Here is a 7,834-nt window from a genome sequence, read left to right as displayed (position 1 = left end):
TCAAATTAGTGTTTGCCCTACCAGTTTTCAGAAAAGGGGGGGGGAATGCTTTAATTTACATCTTCCTTTCAAAAATATTTCTCTTTAAACTTTTGTCAGTGCCTTTACCTATGCGAAGGTTTGTGCTGATTTGCTCCTCTCAGGTAGAAGACTAATCAATAGTTTGCAGGATCTTTCTGCATCTCTGGGAATCCACTTCTTTTCCCTTGATTATAAACAGTCTTTGCATGCATGCTCTCTCGTGTGAAATCCACAAATTGGCTCTTCCTGAAAACAGGAAACACTTGTTTGTTGAATATATTAACATTCATGTTGCTTGACCCCATGGACTGCAGGCCAAGAATACCTGCTCGCTGTTGTACGATTCCAAGGATGCTCATTATAATAAATCTCCTGAAACCGTATTCCCAACTGATTCAAGAAACATACACATAATGCAATCTTCTTGAGGGGCCTGGGGGGGGGGGAAGCATATTTTATGTTTTCTGGCTCTAACCATGTTTTTCTTCACTTCAGCACTGGTCTGCTGTATTTTGCTCTGGAGTTGGATTGCTCGAGGCTAAAACCTGACATGACTTTGACTCCTGCATCATTTATGCATTGTCAGCATTGGCATGCAGTGCTTGCAACAGACTGGGTAGCAGTGAACAAACCTATTGACATGATGCTTTACACACTAAAAGATTAAACACAATCAATTGTTTGATTTGTGTTGTTTTGGGGAAAACAAAATGAAAGTTTTGTCCAAAAAATTGGACTACATTACAAGATTTCAGCCTCCTCCTTGCAATTAAATGTATTAGGAACTTGTGCAAAGACCATTAAAGGCCTGTACAACTTGGATTTTCAAGGCAAAGGACCAGAACACATAGAGTGCATTAAACAACATCAGTAAAACATTAAATTATAGAAGATGTAACAAGCCCTGAGGTGGAGGAATAAATTGAATCTTAGATCAAGACTGTAACCATCTGCTCTGAGAAGTGCTGCATGTCTGACTCTGCTCCACTCAGTACCTCAAATCACGATTCTGGTCTTATTTGCATTCAAAACTGGGATGCTTTCCTCCACCGTAAGATTTATGGCTGCCACTTACGGGGTCAAGTGTACTCCTTCAAACTTTATCTCCTGACTGAGACAGGTACCGCTGGTGCAGAGGTGTGTCATTGTGAGGCAATTAGCAAGGAAACCACGATGATGGAGAATGCAAACTGCTGCCATGGCCAAAAGTAACAATAGGCAATCTAACATATTGGAATGAAAGAGCAGTCTTCTCCCCCATACAGCTTAGACCAAGGTTTTATTTAAGATGAGCGAGGTAAACCATATTGACACGTCTTTCATTTATATTTCATAGGCCAGCACACGGTGACTGTCTTACTTTTCTGCGCTGTTTTCCAATCCAATGACTGCGGCTCCACGTGCCACATGCTGTTTGAGGTTATATTTTTCCTTTACTTCTCAGAAAAAAAACATTTGGAAAAAAACAAACAAAACAAAAACAAACAAACCTAAAGGAGGATTTAGAAGTTGATGACTACTTTTAGTAGAGTCAGGCAGTTGATTTACATTTAATTCATGCCATCAAAATGCTTTTTGTCTCCTAACATCATACAGTAAATGTAAACATTGTGAGTTTGTTAAACTGCACTTGGACTTTGACTTGAACGGTGCACTTTGGTCAAATAAGACTAGGATTGTTTTTTTGTTTTTTTTAAAATAAACAATCCAAGTTGGTCATCTTGCATCAAAAACAAGACGAATTTACATAAAATAATCTCATGTCCCCTGCATGGTGGAGTGTCACTGAGGGCTTGCTTCTCTTCCAATGGAGTGCACATTCTAGGATTTATGAAATAGAAACTTCACCTCTGTTAAAAAGCTGAAAATATGTTATGATTGGCTTTTTCAATGGGATAATGTTTCACAACAAATGGCTAACTCAGGAATGGTTCACCAGACACAACCATATTCAATGGCTCTCAGTGTCCAGACTGTAGAAAAACAGTTGTACTCTGAAGAAAGGAGCACAGATGACCCACGACTCTAGACATAATAGAGAGACTGTGCAAAGGTAACTGCCCAAAGATCTGTCTGCTGCAAACTTGAGAAATGTGATAAAAGAAGAGTAAGTTGTGCGAGTGCTATCATTTCTTAAAATGGGATTTTTCTCACCTCTGAATGAAGGGATTCAAATTAAAGGCTAAATTTGAAAGACTTTCTTTGTGAGATTATACGATTGCAAGAACAGACAGTTTTGTGCCTGTTCTGCATGCTACTCGTTTTTACCAAGGTTGCCAAATAGTGTGGCTGCCACTGAATCATAATTCAAAATTAGACAAAAAGTACACAGATTATTTTATGTCATTTGCACCAATTTAATGTTCATGGCGATGTGCTACATGGATGCAGGTCAATCAAAAATCTAAAGCCTCCTTAAATAAAAATAAATTTGAAGCATTACAAAGTTGATAGCTGATTAATCAGCCAATCAGCGGAGCAGAACTCATCTTGAGTCAGATGTAGAATACCACATTATCACCATCAGCCTTATTAATCAAAAGTGTCAAGTCAAATCTAAGTTGATGCTAAGATTTTAGGTGAATGCTTTGCTGCTTTACAGTTTGTGGCCCAGGCGTCAGTGCTAGGCTGTTTACAGCCCAAGCTCTGGTTAACCAAACATTGATTAGAAGCATGTTTTCTCCCGTGTACAAAGAAGGAAGTCAGGAAAATGCGTAAAATAGTTGCCTTCAAAATGAGCCTCTGCATATACTTAATTAGCGACTTGCTTTGTTTTCCTCATAACAAGTGCAGCTGCTGTTTTAAGCATTTATGCATGACTGCAAAGCATCCAAGTGTGGCAAAGGTAATGTTTACAACCAAACTCACTGGTAGAACTTTTGATTTCAGAGATTTTGTTCTACACTGACATGTTATAAAGGAATAAGGTATAACTGATGAAAATGAATATAATGCTTACACGTATTTACAGAAATCAATCAATCAATCAATCAATCAATCAATCAAATTTTATTTGTATAGCACATTTCAGCAGCAAGGCATTACAAATAAATATGTGGATGTGTTTGTAGCTGTCTCAAAAAGGTAGTAATTAACTACAACACGTTGTGACGCAACATAGACCATGCAAACATCGGTAAAGAGACAACCACTTTGTACCATAGCAACCTGCATAAACGTACCATCTAAGAGACGTATGAATATAATCTGCATATTAAAAAAACAATGTAAGGAATGAGGATTTCACAAAATAACAGAAACCCATGACTAAAATGCTAAATTACACTCATGAAATGAAGCAGAGCAGAGAAACAGATTTTTTTTTCCAAGAAGAATCACTAATACTTGTTCTAATGATAGCAACACAGTACAGTTGTACAGTCCTATTTCATCAAGATTGAGGCATTTAATCACCGGTGTAGTTGCTGCTTTCGAGAAAACAAAAATGCTTCCCTTTCCTCACAAGATTTTAGATAGAAAAGTTAATTTCATAATTTTCTTGTAGCTGACTTTTTTTTTTTTTTTTTTTACTTGCAGGGCATTCTCCATAATTTTGTTTTCTGCTGTTTTCATTGAAGGAAAACAAAATCAGTGTTTGAAAGCAAAGTTTTCGTGGTTAAGCTTTTACTGGCTTTTTATAAAGAGCCCCACGTTTTTGAAAAATTAGGTTGCGTGATTAGGCTAAGTGGAATATGTTGACCAGGTGGTGCCAGATAAATCCCCAACTACAGAGCTATGAATATTCAGAGCATAATAATTGTCCTGAAAACACACGCATGGCTGAACAAAGCAGCACAAATGATTCCCCTCATCACTTCTGGGCCAGAACTTGGCCGTGTGAAATGAGTGATGAGCAACTCGGGTGGTTGAAGCGTACTGCGATCAATAAATCAATCATCTGAGTGTTAGAAGTCAGCTGGACATCAAGAAGGACCTCTACTGTCGGGATTCTAATAACTGTTTTGTTTATGCAGCTCCAATCACAGCGCACCACACCTCTCCCACAGAGAATTAATGATTACTGGCTAAAGGTTAATATCCACTCAGCTGAAAATGAATCAACAGTGAATTAATGAGATCATTACCTGCATGGATTGATAACAAAATTAGTTGTGTTTCAAAGCAGGACTGTCTGGGATGTGAATGTATTGATTAGAAAAATAATGCATCTGTTGGTAGAGCCCTTGACCAGACGTTCTGCACCGAGCAAGCCATGGTAATAGAGGTCAAAGCCAATGAAAGATCTGAATGGACTGGAGTGAAGCATCTTTTGTTGTTGTTGTTGTTGTACAAGAAAGTTGGGTTTACATGAAACAGATCTCAAAACACGGTGTTTTTATTCTAATTGGATTTCAAAGTTAAATTCACCATTCAACAATATGGTCCAGGTGTACCTGTTGTTCTCTTAGAGAAACAGATCTAAGATCATTACTACCAAGCAATCAGGGTCAACTTTCTTGCAAATTATTACTATGAATTATGAGCACATATAATTTCTGGGGTGGATTTTTAGTGTTTGTAATAGAAGAATTATACTAATTGCTTCTCATAGCTTTAGTTTTTTTTCCAAAAGCTGCTATGTATTCATTTAAATAATGAACAGTTCCAATGAGATGCATTGGCTGTTATTAGTGGGAGAACAGACAAAGACATATCTCAGGAAGAAGTAATAGTCGTTCAGTTTCAGTTTTAAATCCAACACTATAAATTTATTTATGTGCATATTTTTCAGCTTTGTGTTGGAAAAACTGCATTAAATTATCTTATATATTTCCTAGTTTGAAATTTACATTTAGTTTACGTCTATACCATGTTTGCACTTTTTAGCTTATGTATGTAACACCATGTTTCGTATTTAAGTTTCTTTTACAACACAAAAACGCTGATCAAGGTGAAATTAGTTTGTCTGTGAATAAATAATGCAAGTGATAACTGATCTACCAATTCTCATTTGCTTATGAGAAATAATTTAAACGAAATTTAAATGAGAAATAATTTTTCTGGGTGCTTTGAGTTGTCCATTGTTTATTTCATGTTTTTGACCCCCATTTTTAAGCCTTTTGCATTTTATCCATAGTTGCTTGTACAATCATTCAGTCTACAAATAAGCAAAACTTTGTAATTTAATTCTTGTTACACCTATAATGTGTTGTTAGGGTAATTGACAATATTTAAATAAGATTCTGGTGTTATTTTTACCTTATTTTTTTTTACCAAGTTTTGTAAGTTGTGAATTTATATAATGGACAGAAATGTTTGGAGATACTTCAGTTTTGAGCAAGAACGGTGGAACCGGGGAACCGGCCGCAATTATTCCAAGTGGCACTTCTCTGTGCTTAGATAGAAGTGCTTGTTTTTACCATTATCCTGCCATGCTTACATGCACACTGTTACCAGAAAAATACTGTTTCCTAACTATCCAGAATGTACCTCCACTGCTTCTGTAATTGGTCTCTCAGCTGTTGGAACTCCATTTTCCCTCAGGAAATGGTTATTTGATGCTGATTTTGTCTTCTAGCTGACTAGCAGTCAGCATTGTTTTCAAGACATCAGCTGCAAGCATAATAGTTTGCAAGGCACATTTAATAAAAAAGTGCTTTTAATAGAATATTTTCTAATTAAAATATACTGAAAATCATGTCTCAGTGCAGATATTTCTTTTACTCTCACTTATTTAACATAACATATATAAATATTATATGACATATGTAACATTTGTTCTAAATTATATAAACATTAAGGCAGATAGTAATCCTCCCAACCAGAGTGTAGCAACATTTCTTTCATAAAGTAAAATGACATTTAGTTTGGATAGGAATGTTGCTAATTTTGGAAAAATCTTAATCCATCAGTTTGCTTTAAAAAGACTTCAAAATAATGAAATTAACAGGTATAAATGTGCTTTTTTATGATTAAGAAATAATTAAGAAGCAATATACTAAAAGCTAGTTCAAGGACATATTACATTTTATGAAAACCTAGTTTCATACATACATGCTCATACTTGTTTTTCTCTTTATACATCTCAATCTGATTAACAGAGGAGGATGTTACAGAAATAATTTCACACCAGTAAAATGTTAGGAGTCTAGCCTTTCGCTTGTTTTGGCCCGGAGCTTGCAAACTTCCCCCGGAGGGCTGGTGTCCTCAAAGTTTTTGATCCTCCCTCTGATCCTCCTTGATGGTTAATGTGCCACGACTTGTGCCAAGCAGATACAGACCAGGTGTGGCTTGTTAACTGTCAGGGAGGATCAAACACCTGCAGGACACTAGCTCCCGATGGACAGGAACTGAGTGCCTGTAGCTGTGAAAATGTTTCTCCTCATTGTGATAGTGTAATATCAGATTTATTCTTGCTCTTTACATGCCTTTGTTCAGTCAAGTAGTGTAAAAGGAATAAATATGCAACTTTTAACATCATTTTTAACTAAAACCAATAGAAAAATAAACACTTTTTTAAATAGTTTTTAACACAGCCCAAGTTTAAGTTACCTATTAACAACACCCACTCCCCAGAAGTACTAATTAGTTTCTGTAAAGGCAAGGTGAGAAAAATCTCATCAGTGTGACTGTTCAGGACAGTACAAGCATAGCATGCTTATAGAGTAAAGCATATTTGTAAGATTTATTTAAAAATAATCAATAGTTTTTTTTTTTTTTTTTTAAATCTGATATGACATCTCCTTGGCTAATTCAACCATTCAGCCTATAAGGCTTTTCTAATATCCGTTATCAGATTTCACGCTGAAGCTAGCTTCTGATTTGTTCCTTCCAATTCCACTGTTACATTAACAAAACAGCTCTTGAGGAAGACACAAATCATATGCTAACTTCGCTCGTGACAACAAGAACAAAACTCTCCTGCTAACGTCATTTAGCTCAGCTAGAACATGTTAGGAAGGTTAGCAGTCATTCTGAGACACTGCAAATTCATATAATTTTTATTTATTTTTTTTTTTTACCTTTTCCAGTTGGAACAGTTGATTGTGGCTTATTGGTAGGTATGCTCAATTTTCCATTTTAGCATTTGATCGGAAAGCTGATCGAGGTCCACCAGAATGTGCAACAACAAGATATAGAGAGTAGGATTATTGTTTTTATTTACTTATTTTTTTGTTTTAAATAGAGCATCAGAAAACAGCAACAGGCAGATGGTTACTATTTTGTCATTCAGTGTTCGTTCTTCTTCTTTGTTAGCCGTCATTGCATCGCCTCCTTCAGCACTTGGGACTCCAGGCAGCTGTGTGTGGCCTGTGGCAAGAACTGGACAAATGTGCAAACATTTAGATCATTATTTTTTTTACATAAGTAGAGATATACATTGACTGGTTGTTGCTATGAGCATGTTCAAAGACCTTCTGAGCACTCTGAAAAAAGTAAAAGAAGATGCATTTATTAGATCATAAGTACTTCATAGATTATGACGTGTTTATTCACATTAACACACAACACTACAAATAATAATTAAGCAACAAGGTCAAATTATTTTGTGTGCATTAGTGGGTTAACAAGGGAACTGTAGCTGGCATTATAAGAATTAATAAAGTAAAACTATTGGGGGAGCACAGGATCAATGGCATTTAGTTGCAACCAGATTAAACTGCATTGCATATTTTAGAAAGCCAATGCCATTTTCTGTCAGTCATTAAACACAAATTAATTATATACGCCCAATTTATTGGTCTGTGTTATCAACATGTTTGTCTTTTGCTGATTACCGTTTAATTGGTTATTAGATGATAACTGTGAGCACTGATACGGACTGCGTCATGCATTTATCTTTTTTGCTCTTTAAGCCATCTTTGCTTAAATG

Source organism: Poecilia formosa, unplaced genomic scaffold (genome assembly GCF_000485575.1).
Source record: "Poecilia formosa unplaced genomic scaffold, Poecilia_formosa-5.1.2 Scaffold115, whole genome shotgun sequence".
NCBI lineage: Eukaryota > Metazoa > Chordata > Actinopteri > Cyprinodontiformes > Poeciliidae > Poecilia > Poecilia formosa.
The sequence above is the reverse complement of the archived record's forward strand: the minus strand, read 5'-3'. Positions refer to the sequence as shown.